The sequence below is a fragment of the Mesocricetus auratus genome, unplaced genomic scaffold, assembly GCF_017639785.1.
Source record: "Mesocricetus auratus isolate SY011 unplaced genomic scaffold, BCM_Maur_2.0 Super-Scaffold_100019, whole genome shotgun sequence".
NCBI lineage: Eukaryota > Metazoa > Chordata > Mammalia > Rodentia > Cricetidae > Mesocricetus > Mesocricetus auratus.
Window position 1 is genome coordinate 34,313,535 of NW_024429200.1, and position 23,081 is coordinate 34,336,615.

General features: G+C 40.8%; 1 protein-coding gene across 11 annotated transcripts in view; it reads right to left on the reverse strand.

The window, feature by feature from the left end:
* The window catches only part of Ppp1r9a (protein phosphatase 1 regulatory subunit 9A), a 251,376-nt gene that overhangs the window by 140,768 nt on the left and 87,527 nt on the right, over positions 1–23,081 (reverse strand). The window lies entirely within an intron of this gene.

Below are 23,081 nucleotides of genomic sequence, written 5' to 3' on the forward strand. Positions count from 1 at the left end.
ACCTTTTTAGAAGAATCCTACTCTTAATAAAATCGGTATCTTAAAACCTTTAAATGCTTTTAAAGTTCCTTCTCCTTTCTACATGATCTCTACTCTATTGTCTACTCTTGTTTTACTAGTTTATGTTCTGTTTATTATCTTTCATGCTTGGCTCTGTATACTTTGATATTTAAAAGAATAACTTTGGTTCACATGGAGCACCATATTAAAACACAAGATGACCATCCTCTAACCCAAATGCTCGAGCCCACAAGTATTTCATATTTCAGATCTTGGAACACGTGCATATAGACTTTACCTTTTGAACACAGGCTCCAGGTCATTTGGGATTTCAATCTCCTACACCACATGGACTCAGGGTCTACACCACAAAGACTCTGGATTTGGATCCCCTATACCACATGGACTCAGGGTCTACACCACATGGACTCAGGGCCTATATTATATGGACTCAGGGTCTATACCACATGGACTCCAGACTTGTATCTTCTAGGCTATGGGATTTCCACCTGTGTCATAAAGTTCATAGTTCTAACAGAATTGTAATTCTTCCACATTCTGGAGGCCAGATGGCCAAGACAAAGGGGACCACATTCACTTTCTATGGCTTGTAACTGGCCCCTCTGCTGCCTTACTTCATGTCTTACATTGTTCTATTTGTCCCTGTTGTCTCCACATGTGTTCAGATTTCTACTTTTTATAAGGGCATTGATTAGATTAGATTAGAACCATCAAAATGATTTCATTTCTAATTAAGCACCTAGTCAACAACTTCTCTTCTAATTTAGTCTTGAGTTGTTACTGCTTACAAATGCAACATGCAAGTGTAGAAGTTACAAGTAAACACCACACAACACAGCCCACAACAGCATGTCTCTGCAACACTGCAATAGTGGTGGACCTCTGCACTGGCCTTATAGTCACTGAAGTAAAAATGTAACCTGATAAGCCAGAGAGTACATCCAATAGCTAGGAAGAGGCTCATTTCCCTTGGATTTCAAACTCAGTTCTTTAGTGCATTAAAAAAAAGTGTTCAAGTGAGAATTATAGTCTTTGTAGCTTTCACATCCCACTTAAACCCAAGCTATGTATCTACATTAAATAACTCTGATCTGTGGGGGGGGGGGAATGATTTGTTTTTGTTGTTGTTTTGTTTTTTGTTTGAAAAGCAATAATATATTGTCAGCTTATCTTGTAACAGTTCAAATTACAACATATGCAACCTCATTTATTTCTGTGATATTAAAAACAGTAAACACTGGCTGGCATATGCATAGTATTCTTTTTTAAAATGTTTCTTATAAATACTATGTGAGCCAAATACAATGGTGGCTCACCATGGCAAGCCCAGAACTTGAGAGAACCATAGAAAAGTTCAAGATCATCCTAGGAGCTACAGGTGAGTTCCACACTAGTGTGGGCTACAAGATAAAACTTTATTGTAAACAAAAATTATTTTTAAAATATTACTGGCTATTGTTACTATCATTATGTATGTGCATGTGTGCTTGTTTAAGAACTATCGAATTTGGAAAGAAAAATAAAATTAGATGATAAATCAAAACATGTGGACTCCAGTGATGCAAGACTTTACAAAAAGTATAATAACCAATGTATTAAGGGGTGCAATGGAAAGACGCACTGTGACCATCCAGTCTTCAACCTCATCTAAGCCCTGAGAAGGAAAATAATATTACCTGAGTAAGCTGGAAGTGCAAGCAAGCGCCTTCCAAAATGTGGAAGAAATGACAGAAACAGCTGGCTACCTGGACAGTCACCCAAAGTCTCTCTCCAATAGTGAGACAACCAAGTATAATAACCAATTTGTTAAAGGTACAATGAAAAGACAAACTCACAAGCACAAAACAAAGCAAAACACTGCTGATCCAGCCACCGCTGATCCCACACGGACTATCCGATGCTTGGTGTCTGACCTCACCAAACACAAGCCAGAATAAAAGAGCAAGATTGCCCCCTTTCTTTGCTTAAAAGGGGTCCCATCGCAGACAAGAAACACTGCCTCTATCAGGTCAGAAAACCCAAGGTCACGGGTGAGGCAACTACTCACTACAGTCTAATCTAACTTCCACAATATAGTAGCAGGCCAATTGTAATAAGTAGTTAATCTATTAGAACCTTAGTTTCTTTAACTGAAAATCAAATTGATAATGGAGCTCACGTGCCATGAAGTTTTTATAAAGTAATATACAGTATGTTTAATTTTAGTACTTAAGAAGGATATTTGAGTTCAAACACTGGAGAAACTGAAGTAACAGGACCACAAATTCAAACCCAACATGGTTACAATGAGAAGTGAAGACCTGCCTAGAAGTATCCTCTAATACAGGATGACCCCGTGAAAGAGGAAGGAAGAAAGAAGGAAGAGATGGAAGGGAAGGTTTGTGTACGGAAGGCTCACTGAACCATGCTACTCTACAGTAATAATGCTCAGTAGCCCTCTAGACTCCAGAACTATTCAGGCAACTTCATGAGTTGTGCCATATCTTAAATACATTAAATAACCCTACTTACATTCAACTCTGACTTGTGGATCCCATACCTATAAGACACTCACTTATTAAAATTGACTTATATTCCAAAGTCAGTATGCATAGCACTCTTGTGGTTAGTTGGCAGCACAGACTTGCCTAAGAACCTGAGCTGCCCAAGGAGAATGTTTCTCCCTAAAATCAAGTTAGGTGAGTCTTTGAATTCTTGTTTTGGGGCCTGTGTATGCAAGGATTCATTCTGCTTTTTAATAATGCCATGTTTTCACATTTGTGTTTTCTGGTGTATGACTCAAATACACAGTACTAAATGCTGTCTAGTGTTCCTAGTGAATGAAGAGTGTCACGCTCATCGCAGGAGAGACACAATTTTCAGAGCAGGTGTTACACTCAGGCACGAGACCATATTGGTGGCTAGGTGCCCAGTGTTAGTCCATCAACAGCTATACTAGATAAAACACTTACAGAATCAAACCACATGAAACAAGGGTACACAATGACACAATGTCCGAAGTGTTGTAACTTAAGTTCATAAACTCCAAAGCTTCTTTTCAGCTGTAAGCAGTGTCTCCATGGTCACCTAAGCTCAAGAATACAACTAAGATCAAAGCAGAAGTATCCTCTAATACAGAGATGGAACTGAATGCTCCTGATGGGCACACTTAGAGTTAATAATTCAACAAGTCCTGGATAGGGAGCACCAGGAAGTGGGTCTCAAACACCTTCGTAACTGCTCTCTCTGTTCTTTACTCTCTTGACCTCAACTCCCACTGGTGACAGCTTCCCACACATAAGTTCAAGACAATAAATACCGTAACTTGCCAATTACATAGAGGAGAATGGTGATGGTTTATGATAAAATATGTATTTCATTATGCACATATTTCAAACTCAACTGCAAATCCCATAAATCCCCACAACTCTCCTGATAAAACCATCCATGTAGTCACTTGGCTCTTTTTCAGTTTTAAGAAAGCTGGGATTATGTGCACAACTCAAGGCGAAACTCCGTGTAGCGTGCCATATTCGCAGCTGCCGCACATGCACAGAGGGATCTGCGGAAGTGAGCAGACATGGGTGGGATGCACTTTCCCAGTAAGGCACATGCTTACAGCCACACAAGGTTTGTATCCGAGATGAAGCTGTCTTTAATTAATGAAACTGCCCTCTCTTCCACCAAGTAATCTAGTAGTGATAGTTTTCCTACTCACTCCCAAGAGTTCTGCCAAGGCTACAGCCTTCAGCTTCCCTACCAAGAAACCTCATCAGTGCTCTGCACACAAGTCGCCACAACTCAATTCCACATGGTTGCTCTTTTTACATTAGACTTTCAGCTCAGCCACACTATTTGGCCAGTCAATTTGCAGTGGAAGTTTATTTTGACAATATCTGCAAGATTATAACTGCAGTCCTGCAGTCCCCCACCCAATAAACCACCCACAGACACTACTGCTACCAAGCAACACTCCTTCTCTCATAAAAGGAGACACACAGGCAGAAGAACTCTGTGAGAGCAAAGGCTGTTGTGCTATTTCCTTAAGCATTTAATGGCACTGCTAGGAACCACAGGGGGAAATATAGCAAATGTGTAACTTTGGTCTCAGTCCCCAACGACTGTACCTAGGAGAAGAAACAAATCCCTCATCTCCAAGTCGAGCTTCTTCTTTCTCACTGGGCACAGGAATGATGGGTGTTGCTCTCATGCCCTGCCAAATTTTAACTATTGCATGCTTTTCACAAAAGCAGGGAGAGACTCTGAGTGTGGTGACACTGGTTTTAGAATTTGAACCACAATGAACAGAATCATGGGTAGACAGCTCCGCTAACCCTGAAAGGTCAACCTGATTCATTCCCTGGCTCAAAATGCTCTGTCGGTGTGGGGGAGATCCTCTCCCATCTTTAGGAGCTAAACAACTGCCCTTGTCAGAGGAAAATGAGAAGCGGGACAATTACCAAGAGAAGTAAGCTGAAGAATTTCCCTTCAATTAAACTGCCTGAGCGGAGGTCTAATTAAAAGAGAAGCAGAGGGAATCAGGGTTTGTTCAAGTCACTGAAGTATTTTAGAAGAATTCTATACTTACTATCCTGAAGAACCTCTGTTATTGTTCTTTAAATACACTGTGCCACATCAATGAAGTTTTATTCCATCTTACACAGCACTGACCCTGTATCCAGTTGTTAAGGGACAGAACATAATACCTTATTCATTTATCTTTCTGAATACAAAGTCACAATTCTAAACATCTATACATCATTTCATCACATTAGGGGCAGTGTTCAAAACCACAGGACCAAGGACACAGCTCACGGGAATAGGGCTTGCCTGGCATAAGTAGGGGCTAAGGTTCATCCTCAGCAATGAAAAAAGGAATTGACAACTATTGCTCTCAAAATATCAACAAAAAGCTTTCTCCTTATTCATTTAACATTTTAAAGATGCCAGCTCCATTATGCATTTTTAAATTTCCTATAAGTTTCTAGAAAACTTTCACACACTGATAGTATTGAGTCCCAGTGTAAGTCCAGAAAGGTTAAGAGATATAAAATGTGCTGTGCTCTGTGTGTGTGTGTGTGTGTGTGTGTGTGTGTGTGTGTTTATGGTGTATGTGTATTTATGTATATATTATATGTATATTTATTGTGTGTGTGTTATTTATGTATATGTTGTGTTTCTGTATGTATATTTGTGTGTTATTTATGTATATATGTGTGTAGAGTGTTTCTGTGTGCATTTGTGTGTGTGTGTGTTCTCATAATAGAACTCCTTTATGATTCAAATAACTTTTTTCAAATCCCTTGTTATCCTGGAATTCTACTATAATGATCTGTATATTGATTTACATTTGAACTCTCTAACTTCACCAATGTAATATGCAATACTGAGGCATGGATTTGTAAATTGACCAGTTAACTGTTGTCATTTCGCCCAAGCTGCTGTCTTTACTTAAAGCATCCAGAGAGTTTAGCTTAAGATAGGCAGATCTGCAGAGCAACAAGACTGTTTTTCTCTTTAGTCCAAGGGACAAGTTCCTGCATGGGCTGTCCAATCTCAAGTGGTCAGCCCTGGACAAGTGTGCATTCAAGCAATGCTAAACGGACTCAGAAGGTCAAGGATACACATGTCTACACACATAACAATAATTCGAAAAGAGACCATGAACTTTAGATGGGCAGAAACACAGGAGAAGCTGAAGGAAGATGAATAGGTGTGATGCAGATGCAGTGCTCCATGTACGATGCTCTCAAAAACACAGTTATTAAAATTAAAAATCAACAGCAGTTCTCTCCACTACTTACAGCATTCACTGAGCTTCTTCATCTTATAAAAGTCAGTGTCTCAATACAAACTTGAAAGTATATGCTTCAAATATTCCCCAGGGCCTGAGTTTATGGATTAAATCTGAATCAACCCTCTCTGCCCTAACCAAAGTTTCTTCTTCTGCAGAAGAAGAACCACCACCACCATTTCTTCTCAGGTCACACTGACAGCACCACTGAGTCAGGTCACTCTCACAGCTAGGTGGGCACCACTGAGGTCACTCACTCTGACAGCTGGTGGGCACCACTAAGGTCACTCACTCTGACAGCCAGGTGGGCACCACTAATGTCACTCACTCTGACACCTAAGTGGGCACCACTAAGGTCACTCACATTGACACCAAAGTGGGCACCACTGAGGTCACTCACTCTGACAGCTAGGTGGGCACCACTGAGTCACACTTTGGGTTCCACTCCTGCTCAGGTGCAGTGGACAGTTTAACCTTGCTTCATTTTGTTTGCTTCTCTGATTTATTTTGTTGTTTGCATTTTGTTTTTTCTTCACATTCAGTAAAAGATTAACTCCACACATTATAATTTGTAGCATATCTAAAGCAGCTGTGATTAAGCGACATTATGTTTGAAATTTTTCAGATTAGCTGAGTGGAAAACCCTGAACTTCAAAGGAACAAGTAGCAGAAAGAAGAGTGAGAGAGAAGATGAAACAAAAGGCAGGAAAGCCAAATGCATTCCTCAACGAGACTTTTGGTAGAGTCATAAATGCCTCTTTTATTGACAGTGAAGTCATTAAACAACATATGTATTATAGAGTGAAAGATCAACATTCAACAATTGTAAGGCAATAAACAACATTACTAATATTATCAGTTCTTTCTGTCATGTGACATGTTCTCATGAATTTTAGTAGGGCTATACCTCACTGGTTTTGAAACTGCCTGTCTGAATGACATAGATAATGCCCAATTCCATTTAGATTTGTCCTTTTAAAGATTCAATGTTGTGTAGATTGGTTTTTCTCCCTTTGAAGGCTACTCCTGAATCAAATACCCACAAAAAATACAGTAGCTAAAATACTGGGTCTGGAGAGAGGGGTGATAAGTTTCCCAAGGTGATGTGACAAGATATGCAGGTGTAAATGTCATCAGTATGACTTCAGGCAGGCCTGCTGTCACCTAGCAACTTCCGTGAATGTGGTAAAGTAGTGTGTGCAATATGCACACACGGAGAAAGCAGGGGCAAAATCAAATTGTAGAGGAGGAATCCAAGCCTGCTATTTACTAGCACGGTAAGTTTACCATGGTCATTACCAAAGCGACACTCACTAACCCCAAACCACTGTGAACTCCGGGGTTTGGAGTAATCAGTATTAGGAGAAGCGAACCTCAGTATTACACAGAAATTATCCACGATTGATTTAAACTAGTGTGTTGACTTGTTACATGGAAGGGTGAAAACCACATAAATCCTGTAGCTATCAACTTGTTCCTGGATAATGCAAAATTGCAAGGCAATTAACAAATGACTTAACTTTTGTCATTCCAATTTAATTACACAGATAAGAACCTCTTGAAGCATTGAAATTGAAGTTCTTTAGCTCAGAAATTCACAGGTAGTAAAGATGCCAAAACAAAAAGTCATTCTTTCCAAAATGTAAAATGTACATAAATCTTAACAAGTATTAATGGGAAATTAATCTTGTTAAAATGAACAAGTGAGATATATGATATATGGGTCGTACCTTTTGAAAATATTTACATTTTTACCATTTAGACACAGCAGTTAAAATAGCAATCCACTGATGATAAGCAATGGCATGAGTTGCTTTGTGTTGATTCCTGCAATGCTAAAATGTGATATACCATCCTGGAATATGGTAGGTACTTGATGGGTGAAAAACAGGCTGGATGTAAAATGTGTTGGAAAGTAAGACATGTCAAAAAGTGTGTGGAAACCCAACATGGAGTGTTGTTAGGAAAGTTAAGGACTTGAGTAGAAAAATATTCAGAGGTAGTGAAAAACAGGAGGAAAAGTGATCAACTCTAGGAGACATGATACAAAATTAACAAGATACGATTTTAGAAACTCCAAAAAGCTAGACCTAAAATTAGGATACGATCAAATAGGCACGAGAGAACCGTGAGGTTATGTAATGATTTACTGGAAAACATGACTTCTAAGGAGATGAATGTGGCTTTGAAAAGCCAGATGAAGAAGAGAATATTAACGTGTTATATGTCATCACTGTGATCTAGAAAAATGGATGGGGTAGGAGCACTGGGTGCTAAGTGGCAGCAGTAAAACTGAAATTGGAAATGGTTTAAAGGAACAGGGATCAGAGTCTCCAAGTCAAGAATGAGAGTGCACAGATTTACTATAAAGCTTTTACCCTGCTTCTCAAAAGAAACGGGCAAGTCGGGGAGTAACCCTAACTGGACAGACACAGCAAATGCACAGACTTCCACTCACAAATGCCCTCGGTCCCTAAGTATAGGTCTGGCCAAAGCAGCCACTTTGCACGTGTAGCATGGGGTGCGAAATGTAGATTTTAACCCCACCTAACAGACTTGGAAACTGAAGTTCAGCAAGGAAGGGCGGTGAGTGAGATCTAAAACAAAACCTGGCTCACATCCCTCAGCCTCATGTGCCAAAGTCTGTTCCCCAAAAGCAACTTCTTGGTTCTGCTTTTGTTTTTGTTTTGAGACAGGACCACAAGATCCCTCTGCCCCTGCCTCCTGAATGTTGAAATTACAAATGAGCACCACCACATCTGGTCCCCCAAATTAGCTTCCTTGTCTTTAACACTATGATAAAGTAATGTATTGGGAAGGACATTTCAGTGTCATTGACATTCAGAACACATATTTGAACCTTATAAACCAGGCAGCATCTTAAGTTGCTCACTGTGCCCCAAATCCTGAATCTCACTCTTTTGTTTTTCTTTTCCATGTACACAAATGAGATTTCTCCAGAGGCAACAGCTGAGGAGAAAATACAGATGGACTCAATGTAGGGCTAAGGTGCAAATTCCCCTTCCTTCAGGTCTCCGCTTTGAAAGACCTGACAAGTACACATTACCATCTCACTGATAAAAGCATAGCTCATTTCCACCAACCCCTGGGTTTTGTTTTGTGATAACAAGGGTTTACTTCGCTCTTCTTTAACTAGTCTTTACATCCATCTCAGCATGGAGAGATCAGGACCGCAGCAGCATTTTAATGAGCACCCTCTACACCAGCTCTCCTCTTGCATCAACACTCTTCTGGGGCTTAGTCTAGGTTGAGTTGGAAGAGAGGAGGCTGAAGGCAAGAAGACAACTCCCAGGCTTTTGCGTTTCTCCAGAGTTGGAGTAATGAGAGCATGACACAGAGCAGGCATGGTGACAAGAGAAGGGAGTGGAGGCAGAAGAGATACTGCAGATGCAGGATTAATGACACTTGGCAACCGAGAGGACACAGAAGGTGAGGGAAGAGGAAATCTGGAAAAGGCTCCAAGTTTGCTCTCCGAAGTTTCCCTGGCTCTAGCTGATGCCAGTAACTAAGTCTGGGAACCTGAGAAGCTATGAGCTTTGGGGAGAAAGAGACCCTGACAGAGCATCGTTTTTCACGCATCCATCCAGCAGGAAGAGGGAGACGGAATGACTCTGTGCTTTAAATTCTATGACATAAATACCAAAATATGGCTTCTCTCATAATTCAAGAATCGAAAGATTAAAGTTACCAAATGATACACTGTATAATATGTTCAAATTATGAGCAAAGAACACAAACATGAAATTTTATTAATAAAGTTTACAAAAGCACTAAGAATCTAAACATCATAGAACAATGTGAGGTGCACTCTCACCCTGAACTCTTGGGGAAGGGTCTAGGCCCTGCCCTATATGAAATGACAGACTATGGACACCCCCATGGAGGGCCTCACCCTCCCTGGAGAAATGAGGGGATAACGGGGGGGTGGGGGAGGGCACGGGAGGAAGGGAGGGAATGGGAGAGGGACCTGGAACTGACTTGTGAAGCAACCTTGTTTCTTATCTAAATTTAAACTGGAAAATAAAATTAAAAAAAAAAGAATCTAAACATTTCTCTGTAGCTTTAAGAGTAGGAATTTGTCATTGATCCAGGCATTATACTGGCTAAAGTAAATAAAAAAAGAAAGACTGAAACATGAATTCCATTGCTCCTTAGCATCTTTCTATGCCTCACAAAATTGAGTTTCTAGATCTTAAAGAAAGAAGATTTGTACACTTGAATTATGCTAATTAATTTAAAATCATTAGTAACCTTGTATTGTTCTAAGCTAGAAAAGAAACATAAACTCGCAATGCACTATGCAAAAAGCAGGTTAGAGTCAAACATGTTCTTTGATAAAAATTGGATGCTATTATATCAATTTTGTGAAATTACACACTTTTTTCTTTTTCTTATTTTTTTTTCTTGAGATAGGGTTTCTCTGTGTAACAGCTCTGGCTATCCTGGAACTAGCTCTGTAGACCAGGTTGAAGTATTTCCCAAAGAAATTTCTCTCTATACTGTTAGCTCTGCAAATGTAAACCGTGGCGCATAAAACTACTGAGCAAATTAAAACCTCCTTCTAGGTTCTGTGAACTGATATAAAGTATCTCCATGCACAATTTTTGGAATCATTTAACAACAGTGTCTATATAAAAAAGCAAGCTTAGTTTTTACAAAATGCCATTATTTTAAGTGAAGCATAAATATTTCAATATTAATCATTCATAAAGGATATATCTTCATTTTAAAACAATTTATTTTTTACTTTATGTGCATTGGTGTTTTGTTTGCATGTATGTCTGCGTGAGGGTGTCGGATCCCTTGCAACTGTAGTTACAAACAATTGTAAGCTGCCATGTGAGTGCTGGGAATTGAACTCAAGGTCCTCTGGAAAAGTGACCTGTGCTCTTAACCGCTGAGCCATCTCTCCAGCCCCCAGGATATAACTCCTTTAAAATCAACAGAATTCAGATCAATCAGATGACACAGACTGATATTATAAAAACTAGTCTGAGAAAGTGAAAAGTCTTTGATGAAAACCGCTGATGAGAACCACTGAACAGCTGGTGTCCCTGTGAGCAAAGTCACCATTTAGGGCTTCAGGCTAGATAACATCCTGACCACTATGTGAGAACTGGCAGCATAAACTTTGAGAAGCTCTCGGTGAAGAACCTAGAAATGCAGAAGGCAGATCAGATCAAAGCACCAGACATATCTAGAAAGCTCAGTGAAAAACCAAAGCCAGAGAGCTATGTTCAACAAACACTCAAATTTTCTTAAAAACTACGATAGTCTTGAATGGAGCTACATGTGTTTTCTGAACACTGGAATCCTTTAGCAAATGTCTGGACATTTATTTTCAAAATCAACAACTCCCATAGAGCCTACCACTTAATGGTGGGCATTTTAGTTAGTGTCCACTCTCTGAGAGGCAGTCACAGAGACTAAAACTGTTGCTATGAATTTGGTAACTGCTAAATGCATTTATATTTCATTGTATTTGGCTGCTTCTACAGACATTTGAAACACAGAAACGCAAATATGACCCACATTTTATTAACTCAAACTACGGTCGCTGGGATTTCCCTAACATTACCAACACCCACACTACATAAGAAACCATCATTATATCTTCTCCCCCAGGGGTTCTGAGAAAGACAGGACAAGGGAAAGCTTACTGACTGTGCTCCTAGCTAATTACATCACTGCTTTTGGCTGTGAGGGAGAGCCTGCTAACCTCACAGCTGGCTTCTGACACCACTACCTCAGAGAGCCCTCTGTCAGCACTCCCTGCCTGTGAACCCAAACTTTGTAATGAAGGGTCTAAGTTTGGGGGTTTTGTTTTGGTTTTTTTGTCTGTTTTTTTACTTTTTTCCTATATCTCCTCTCAACCTGAACCTCCCCCCCCCCGTTCCAATTGCCACAAAATGCCCTAAAATCTATTGGAATTCCCTGGGACAGGGAATTGCCCCTAGAGCACTCCTCTTTACCCAGCCTCTCTGGGTCTCTGGATTGTAGCTTGCTTACTGTTTACTCAACAGCTAATATCTATTTATAAGTGAATGCATACTGCATTTATCTTTCTGGGTCTGGGTTACCTAACTCATTATGATTTTTTCTAGTTCCATCTACTTGCCTTTAGATTTCATGATTTCATTCTTTTAACAGCTGAGTAGTAATCCATTGTGTAACTGTACCAAGTTTTCTTTAGCCATTCTTCGGTTAGGAGACATCTAGGTTGTTTCCATTTTCTGTATATTACACATAAGGTTGCAAGGAACATGGGTGAACAAGTGTTCTTGTGGTAGAATAAAGCAACTTTTGGGCACATGCCCTAGAGTGATAGGGTTGTGTCTTCAGGTAGATTATTCTGAGGAACCACCATACTAATTTCCATAGTGACTGTATACGTTTGCACTCCCACCAGCAATGGAGGAGTGCTCCCCTTGCTCCACAATCTCACCAGCATGAGTTGTAAGATGGGATCTCAAAGTAATTTTGACTTGTTTTTTCCTGGTGGTACTGTTGATAATAATTCGTGTGTAGTCACTGTTCTGTTCAGAAAATCATTTCAGCACGTCCAGGTGTCTACATTTGGGTGGATTTATATCTGGGTCTTTAATTTGGTTCCATGGTCTAAAGTGTTTGTTTTTATGCCAATACCATACTGTTTTTATTATTATAGCTCTGCAGAACAATTTGAAATCAGGGATAGTGAGACCCCACAGTTTATTTTTAAGCATTGTTTTGGCTATGCTAAGTTTTTTTTTCCAAATGAAGTTGAGTATTTTTTTTCAAGATCGTCAAAGAATTGTATTGGATTTTGATAGAGATTGAATGAAATATGTAGATTACTTTTTTTGGATTGTCATTTTTACTATATTAATCCTACTGATCCATGAGCATGAGATACTTTCCATCTTTTGGTATCTTCTTCAATTTCTTTCTTCAAAGACTTGAAGTTTTTATCATGTAAGTCTTTCATTTGCTTGGTTAGAGTTACCTCAAGATACTTAATATTATGGGAGGTTATTGTGAGAAGTGTTGTTTCCCTGATTTCTTTCTCAGTTTGTATGCTATTTGTATATAGGAGGGCTACTGATTTCATTTAATTTATTTACTTGTTTATTTAATTGTTTTTAGTTAATCTTGTATCCAGCTACATTGATGCAAGTACTTAAAAGCTGGAGGAATTCCCTGGTAGAATTACTAGGGTCATTTATACTAGCATACCATCTGCAAATAATAATACTTTAATTTCTTCTTTTCCAAGTTGGATCCCCTTGTCCCCTTCAGTTGTCTTATTGCTCAAACAAACACTTCAAGTACTATATTTAACAGATATGGAGAGTGTGGAAAACCTGTGTCCTGTTCCTGATTTTTGTGGAACTGTTTTGAGTTTCTCTCGATTCAATATGATTTTGGTTATAGGGTCAATGTAAATTGCCTTTTTGATGTTTAGGTATGTCACTTAGATCAGTAATCTCATCCATAAATGGGTGATAGATTTCGTCAATGCTTTTTTCAGCACCTAATAAGATGATCATGTGGGTGTTTTTTTTCTTTCAGTTTGTTTATATGTTGGTCTGCATTTACTGATTTTTGTATTTTGAACCATCCTTGCATCTCCTCAGATGAAGTCTACTTATCATGGTGAATGATTTTTTGATGTGTTCTTCAATTTGGTTTGCAAGTATTTTGTTGAATATTTCTATATTTATATCCATAAGAGAAATGGGTCTGTAGCTCTCTTTTTTTCCCCAGTCTTTATGTAGTTTGGGTATCAGCGTAACTATGGCTTCATAAAATGAATTGGGCCAGAAGTTGAAGAGATTGACAGCAGGAGAAAGCTGAGTGGGAGAAGCAGACATGTGGGTACTTCAACTACACACTGGGTTTTATTGCGAACCTAAAAGACTGCACCACAAACAGCAACAAAACTGATCATTTTTTTCACCTAGTTCCTAAATCCATTCTATATGCTCTAGGGAGAGACGCTGACCTCTCCTAAAGTAAATAAACTGGGATGAGACTATCAGATCTGAATTCCTGAAACTTAAAAAAAGCTTGAGTTCTATGGGTTATCTCCATGGTGTAGCCCTGCATTCTCCTGCGTGCATCTTTTCAGTGTGCACAGGTTTGTAATGATATACCCAGGCAGCTTGTGGCCACCTGTTAGCACAGAGGCTGGAAAACAGACCACTGCAAACATCAGGATATGCCTGGCTCAAGCTCACAGGTGGCTGTAGAGTATTGTTTCCCAAGATGGAACAGGAAAGAGGACTTCACTGAGCCAGGTGGTTACAAACCCGAGGAATGTTCTGGAATCCGGACTTAAGAATAGGACCAACAGTTGATTTTCATAAGCGTGCAGGCCTTTATTGCCGGACTTAATTAACGATGGTAGATTGTTTTAAACAAGCAATTGAAAACTGGCATGCAAAAGAAAGAATTGAGAAGTTGGTAGTGCTGCTTTTTGGCCTTTTGACAAGAACTAGGGTAGTAGCAAATCAAAGCCAGCTGGTGTCCCTGTAACTGAAATCCTGGATGGAAAGAATACTTTGGCTCTAGTTCAATACTACCCATGTAGGTCTTGAGATTTTCTCTCTCAAATATACCTTGGAAAACTTGCATATTCACAGGAACAAAATGCTACAGAAGAAAAAAAAAGGTGCCATCCGTGAACCAACTAGAAAGGGACAGGATGCAGACAGCAGCTGTGCAGAGATCAGCCTTGAGGAGACCGATGTCACAGCCTCCTCAGCAGCTCTTATGGCAGTTCATCCCTTTAGTTGAGAAACTGTATTAAATTTTGTTGGCCGCTTCGAACTAAACATATCCTCTCCACTTGACTTCTGATCAGATAAAGCACAGCTTGTGTGAGTATTTCATAAGAGGAAACCATATCTCCTGCTTTACTAGGATAAAACCTAGTGCCTGTTCACCTTCAGCCCCTGCAGCGTTTTCTCTGCTTCTGAATATCTGATTCTTTTACCCCATCCAGTCAAATCCAGCTACCTCCTTTCAAGCCAAATTCATCCCACTGCCAAAAACTTGCTCAAACTTTATCAAAAACAAGTAGAAGAAGACTACTGAAAATGTTGCCTAATTTTGCATACTGTGTTTTATTTTTCAGTCCGTTTCCTCATTTCCTCTCCTGATTTATACTATTTAGAATTTATACTCTTTAAAATCTCTCAAACTGACAACAGCAAGTAGAGACGATATTCTTGATGCCTGGCTATTTTGTCTTTAAATAGCAGTCATCTGCACATGTAGACTGACAATAAACAGCAGAGAAGACCCGGAGAGGAGGCTGTGGGAGGAGCAAGCACACTTCAGGAGGTCATGAACTGAGTGAGCTGGAGGTGAGAGTGATGGATAAGGTGTGCTTTTAGGAGTTGGCCTGGGAGGAAGCTCTTTAGAATAGGCACTGGAGGACCCCGCCGGAAATTAACTACAAACAACTAAATGTCAGTAATCCCTGGTTCTCCCTCCCCCTCCAAAGGATTCTTTTTCACATTTCTCCTTTTCAGTCCAACGTTGAGACACAAAATCTCTGCCCTGTTATTTTTTTCTTCTGAGGTAAGGGGAATTTAAGTATTCTTCAAACTGTTGTCTGAGCTACTAGATCCTACATCAGAATTACTTTAAAACCTGTGCATATTAATGAGAGCCTTAGTTATTTAAGGAGAGAACTAGGAGGAATTATTAAGAGGTAAAAAAAGAATAAGAGTAGAAAATAAATGACTTGGAGCAGGCAGTGAGAAGTGGGAAGTTAAACTTTGGTTTGGAAAGTATGTGTTTCAAGTCCAGTGTTAGATGAGCACACAGCCCACACACTAACTGTATTCACTGTGTTACAGCACAGTCTAAACTGCTTTAGTTTCATAGAAGGCACAAACAAGGATAGTCATTGAACTGGGGGTCTGGGGGGTCCAGCACCATTCAATAAGTAAGTCCCTCCTGTCTTACTACATCATCCAAATGACATCACATCACCTGTATGAGCAGTGAATGAAGCCTAAGAATTCACTGTTGAATTTCATTCATAGAAACACCTTTAGAGAAAAGGATTCTGTCCATTACAGTAAGTGCAGACAGAATCCGACAGTCTTGTCTTTGTAGATCTGTTTCATGACTCTACAGAAACTAATTGCCCAAGTCCTTTACCTAACCAGGGTGAAAATAAGATCTAGAAGATCTTATTTAAGCAGGGCATTGGTAGCGCACGCCTTTAATCCCAGCACTCAGGAGGCAGAGGCAGGCTGATCTCTGTGAGTTTGAGTCCCTGAACAGACTCCAAAAAGCCGCAGAAAAACCCTGTCTCAAAAAAATAACTTATTTAAAAATATTGTTCACTTATGTAATCTTAGCACTAATGAGGGCTAGCTTGCCCTCTATAGTGAGATCCTATCTCATGAAACAAATACAAAACAAACAACAACAGTATGGTTCAAAGAAGAAAAATATTGGAAATAGAATGTCTAAATCTGTCTTAAAATACATTGGGCTTAAAAAAGCAACATCCCTACGTCTGACACAGGCACGAATACTTCAAAGTAAGAAGACAAGGTCTGCAGAAGCAGCCTCAGAACCAAGATCTCTTGCAAGGTATGGTGACCAGCTGAAGTTACACAGGTCTTGCTGAGTCCTACCTCCCGTCTCTAGCCCAGATCTTTCTCCAGAGGAACCTGGGAGGAGCTTCACCAGCAGCTTCCTTATCTGGCTAAGCATCCTCTGAAAGGGAACAAAGTGCTCATGAGTCCCTTCTCAGGATCTATCCACCAAGGAAGAGATTGGGAGTCCACATCACAGGGGTTCCAGGTCACCATCTGCTTCTGAGGCCGGCTCAGACAATGTATTGCTTGAAAGACTATGACAAAACCTTCCTTCACCAGCACATTTGCTCCCCACCTTCTTCCACTCCAAATAAGGACCAATATCCAGCCCTTTCTGCAGCTCAGGCTGCGTTGCAAACTTCAATCATCTGCTTCTTTTTTTCAGTGTGGGTCCCATGTGCATGCATGTAATCAAAGAGGCTTTAATTTCTGTACTCTGTCTACTCTCAGTGTGTTTCACTGACTTAATTATCAAGCTCTCCCAGTGGAGAAACTTCCCTCTCTCCTACGAGAAACTTTTTTTTTTCAGCAAGAATGTTTATAAGAGTAAACAGCACCTCTGAAATACAAAAGCAGGGCCACAGGATACATTTTAAACTCATTTGATGCAGCAAGATCTCTTAGTGAAGAAACATGACTTCTGTCCTAATAAAGCATAACCAGTTTTGAAAACAGGAGCGTCATTAAAACCTGAACACAGGGTTTTAATCCAATTTTTCAGGAAAAGGGGAGGACCATTTCATTTCACATGACACATCTATATCATGGATACACCTAACCATTACTATTTTCATTTCCATATCTAATGCTGCATCTTCCGGAAAAACCAGTACCCACAGAATAATCTGAAAGGTCAGCTCTTAAGTCCTCTTTTCCCTCTCTCCCTCCCTTCCTCCCCCCCCCTCTCTCTTTGCATTACACAAATCAGACTAAGACCTTAACAGACATTAGTTAGTGCATACCAGCCTTCCTTTCCAGCCCTGTTTCCCACATCCAGCTATAGCCAGTCCTGGAATGGGATGGAGTTGGCAAGAAGGATGTTAGGACTCTCAACCCAAAGTGAGCAAACCTATACACAGCTCTATCAATCCCACACAAGTACAACATTACTTTCTGTGTATTTTTCCCTGTGTGTAGAGGTTCAACACAAAGGGACACAACTTTCATTCACTCCATGCCATTTGAGTGACCAGCCCTTCAAGAGGTCCATATATCTCAAATCCTAAAACTTGCATTGAAATTTTAAAACAAAGAAGTTTTTAATTATTTCAATATGCTAACTAAAATAAAATATAACATTAACAGCAGCTTTGAAATTTCATAAGTTCAACTGATACATTACTCCATGAAAACACAATAGTCGATGATTCCTATTTCAGTAAACAAAAACTGCCAATTACAAGGAAACTACAAACAAGAGAATATTGAGTGAGTTAAGATGATGGAGGGGTCGCTGTGAGTTTCAGGTCACTCAAGGCTACATGGTGAGGCCCCATCTCAAACAAACAAACATGCTCATATTTTTAAATGTTCTGTATTATTATTGGGGTTAGGGGACATGAGTGGATCTCAGACGACAACTTTCAGAGGTGGTTCTCTCCCTCTAAAGAAGGTTTCAAGGGTGCAACTGAGGTGTTACGGCTGGTGTGGCAATCACTTTTACCCACTAAGCCATCTTGCTAGTCCCACATTGGTGGTTTAGAGTAACAATGAAATAAATAGAAATAATGGGTCTGGAAGAGAGGGCTATAAAAAAGCAGCACAAAAATTCCAAAGAAATGAAAGAATACGATTCCTAAATTTGCCAAATCATCACGCACACAGTGTCAAGAGGAACACAACCAGACAAAAAATAAAACCGATCTCTCTAGAAGACTTTAGGTTTTGCCAATACAGGTTTCCAGAAACACGGCTGAGATTTTCCCTCCTGGGATTAAGAGCGGAAAGCTTCCCTCCCCTTTCTCTACATGACAGAGTCTTTGCAGATTATAAACAGACGCAGGGGATCGCTCTAAAATTCTTGGAGAAGAAATGAGCATGTTGAGCCTCGTCCACTAATGTATGTCATGACCTCATATGCAGCTGTCCTGCTCTCCGTGCTCATTACTTCTAGGGTGACCTCAGTCATGCATTTCCCTCCCATTCCCATTCCCAAAAGCTCACATTCTTACTTCAGGGCCAAGACTTCTCAAGTGTACTCTGCAAAACATTAGAGACCCAGGAGACACTGAATGGATATATCTGTCTAATGAGTTTGGAAAATATTTCATGGGATAGCTCCTCCTGGAAATCACAGAACATACTTTGAGGCAGGAGCTGGAGGGAGGTCCTTGGAAGAAAGGCTGAAGAGGCAGATTTTCTCCTACTGCAATGTGAGAAGCGTAGCCCACTTTAGCAGGGAGAAGCAGGGCTAATCCCTTCTGTGAAGAATGCACAGATGCTAGGAAAGTAATGGGGAGGGGTGGTCATCACAGTAATCATGAGAGACAAGTCAGGGTCAGAGCTGTAACTACAGACATGGAGAGAACATTAGATAACCTCTTCAGAGAATAGACATTATATACTGTGAGAACAGATGTGACCTGGGGAAAAGAGTAGAGATGAAGATGGCCTACATGTTGTCACTACTTTCTCACTGAAATATAACTGAAGTTGGGGGAATGAAAACCATGAGTACTGTAAGAAAAACAACAAATGTCAGTTCCATGAGTACAACAGAAAAGCAAGTTGATTGCTTAAACATAAAATCAGTGGTCAGTGGCATTCATCAAACTTTCCCAAACCTCACAACATGTTATTGCCTTCTCTTACGACAATTTTGAAGCTTCCCGTGATAATTTATTGTTTTATTAATATTATTATTTTATGCCTTCTATTTCTACTTGATTTTAGCCACATAATTGACAAGCTACTAGGTATTGTTTATTTCCTATCATCTTTCAAAAAGCACAACAAATATTGGGCATTTAAAACATCTATGAAACAATTGGAGGTATTCCTCATCCCATGTTAGTTGGATTTCTCCTTTCTCTAAGAAAGCCCAGTTAAAAGGAAAGGTTTGATCTGACTCATGGTTTCAGATTTGGCCACTTTGGTCCAGGGGCAAGGTAGAACATGGTGGAGAGGGAGGGTGGGAGACCACAGAGCCACTCAGCACAATGATGTCAGACTGCACAGAGAGCATACGCCTGTACTAGGAGACGGCCTCTTTCCCTTCTGTTCCAGCAAGGCCTCCATTCCCTGAGCATGCACAACTAGGATGGGTCTCACTCACTTACTTCTCCCAGAAGAGATCTTACAGCTTCGCTCAGAGCTCTATTTTTGCTCATAACCAAAGCTTCTCCATCCAGTCATGTGGCTAGTCAAGCCAATCCCCCACAGCCTTTGGGGGTTAACGGGTTTTTGGTTTGGTTTGGTTTGGTTTTGTTGTGTTTGCCTCTGGTTTGTTCAAGGTTTTTCTGTCTGGCTTTCAGCAATGTGCACAGGGTGGGCTAGCAGGCTTTGCCCTTGCATTTTGTCTGCTTCCTTGGCGATTTGTGACGCCCGGGCAGCTCCTGAGCCTCTGCGTCTACAGTTTTCTTTCTTTTTGAAGGTTCTTGGCCATGCTCAATCTTCAATTCTGTTTTCTTTCTTGTTATCCTTTTCTCCTCCACCCATTCCAGTTATGGGTCGGTCACACCTCTTAAAACGCCCCAAAGTTCTTCAATGCTCTTTTCTCCCCCATTGTTTGTGATTGTCGCCACTTAAGCGTCCGTTAGGGTAGTTATTATTTACACACCTTCAAATTCACTTCTTCCTCCTTCAGTCATGTTCATTGATACAGGGAAAATGTTTGTCACTGCCGTTCACTGTTTTTCAAATGTAACGTTTCCTTTTGGTGTTAAGTTTCCACCTCAACTCTTATATAGCCTAATGTACTTGCATATTGCCTTCTCCCTCAACCAGAACCTGTAACATATTAATTATACCTATTTAAATTGCCTGTCATAGCAATTCCAGCATACAGTGCCACATCTGAGTGTGGTTTTGAGGATTGCTTTTTTCTCTTAAGACTGCTTTTTATCGCTTTTGGCATGCTTTGTGATTTTTCTTTCCAAAGTGGGCTGCAATAAGAGCAGCCTTCAGTTTGAGAATTTTTGTTCACCTGGCTGTTGTGCTAAATGTTTGCCACAGGGACAGGAGCTAGGGATGGAGAATTCTGCCAGTGCCTTCTGTCTCCCTTCGTGACCATGGGCTTGTCCATCGCTCCTCCCTGGAGGGAGTGTGTCTTGCAGCTCTTCCGTCTATAACCCTACCGACAGGAACCCTCCTGGTGTGGTGGCAACACATGGGCACGAGGTACTTTCTGTTTAGACCTGACTCAGTGACCTGTGTCTCTGATCTATGCCAGCTACAGCCTACCATCACGTCTTTTTCTATTTCTTTATGCAAGCAGCAAGATTACTGAGAATTGAAAGGTGTCAAGAGTGTTGTCCTAAGGCAACAAGAGAACGAAGAAAGGACAGACACATACAGAGAAGCTGGGACTGGGTGAGCCATGTGCTCTTGTGGAGGTGCACACGCTGTAGTCACAACAGCAGGAGCAGGCTGGAAATGGTGCGCATTTATTTTATATGTGATTGAGGAGGCAGCTTTCCTGTGTGCAGCTGAGTAAAAGTCAGTTTACGGTGCAAAACTGAACCAGGAGGCAGGGTTGCCTAATCTAAGGATGAAGTCTGTAGGGGAGCACTCTCGGGCTGAAGTCATCTCTGATGATAGCTGTGATGTGATAGATAGGTTCTGCATACACTGGTCAATCTTTCATAAACATTCATTCACAGACCACAGACCAGAAGAAGGTTTTGCCAATTCCCATGGGTCTGAGGCACTGGGATCCCTAACATGGCTGTGCTCATGGCAACAACACATGCGCTCAGGGCTTCCTCCACACCCCACAGGAGGGAATGTCCTACCCCTGTGACTTTGGGGTATGGCTCTAATGAAGGTCTAGCCAAGGAGAGTATGTATTTAAGAGAAAGGTTGCCATATGTTTGCCATTGCTTCAGCGCGTCACTTGCCAGAGACACCAGGGGAACTCACCTGGACATTCATTGAGAGGACAGTGGAGTTCTTCCAGGAGAAGCCCGTGCACATGGGGTTAAGATGCAAACATTCCCAAGCCTGTGCAGAGTCAGGCTAGAAATTTATGACAATGACCACCGAAGCACCCCACCACCACCAATCAGTTCAGGCTGTAGTCTTGTGACTGCTTCTCCAGGTACACAGAGCTTGGCTGACATCATGTGGGTGTATCTACCTATCCTGATTGCAGAGAAGTACCCTATATTACAACGTCAGAGCTCTGCTTCGTCTAAGCAAAGCTGTGTGTTCTCAGTTTATCTCTCATTTTGTAAGGATATATAAATTATGATTTCCAATATTTCAAAATATCATAGCTGAAAGCAGATTTTCCCCTCTGTCAATTTACTTTTTTTATTTTAGAAACAATCTTATTTTACATATCAGTCCCCCCATTCCCTCATCCTCCCATCCTCCCATGCCCCCTACAGACTCCCCCAACCCACAACAACTCCCCAAGGATAGTGAGGCCTTCCATGGGGGATCATCAAAGTCTGTCCCATCATTTGGGGGAGCGCCTAGGCCCTCTCTCATGTATCTGGGCTGCAATAGTATTCCTCCATAGGGAATGGGCTCCCAAAGTCCATTTGTGCACTATGGATAAACACCGGCTCCACTGTTAGAGGTCCCATAGACTGCCCAACCCACTTTCAAAGGGCTTGGTTCGGTCCAATGCTGGTTCCCCAGCTTTACCAATAGGTTCTCTGTGCTCTCATTAGGTCAGGTCAACTGTGTCTCCAGCACAGTCTTGGCTCCTTTGAAAGCAGAAGTTTTAACATTTGCTTTTCATTTTAGCCTAATCTTTAAGAGTGTGTGTGTGTGTGTGTGTGTGTGTGTGTGTGTGTGTGTGTGTGTTTCAGATCATTTCTCTCAACACAGGATAAGGGAAGAAAAATATCTAAATAGAATGTATTCCTGTGTATTAATATTTGACAGCATATTATAGCAGTACTAACCTACAGACTAAAGTAAGACGATCCAGCTGGGAGATTTCTCAGATACAAGAAAACACATCACATCTGTAACTTAATGTCTCTAGCCCTAATTCATTCACATAGACATGAAACCACTTGTTGGTAATACTGTATGACTGTGCATTATCATAACCCTAAGCACCACATGCTTTTTAAATAAAGAGGCCAATGGTGCCATTACTCTGTGTCTGTGCATGCACTAGTACACATCCCAGAGTCTGTGCACGCACTAGTACACATCCCAGAGTCTGTGCACGCACTAGCACACATCCCAGGGAGGCCCCATGACTTCTCAGCACTGTTTGCACTGCTGACTACTCAGCACCGTCTGCACCACTGGAGCTGGGCTTGTTTCTCTGCTGCCTGCCACTTCTCCCCCAAAGTAAAAACCACTCATTTTAGTCAAAGAACTGCAAGAAGTCTGTATTAGTATGGATATTACCCCAAGACTAAAACACCTAATGGAAACAACTTCGAGATGGAAGGACTTGTTGTGGATCCCATGGAATCCGTCCATCATGGTGAGGAAGGTGCGGTGGAGCAGGACAGGTCACATTGCAACAGTCAGGG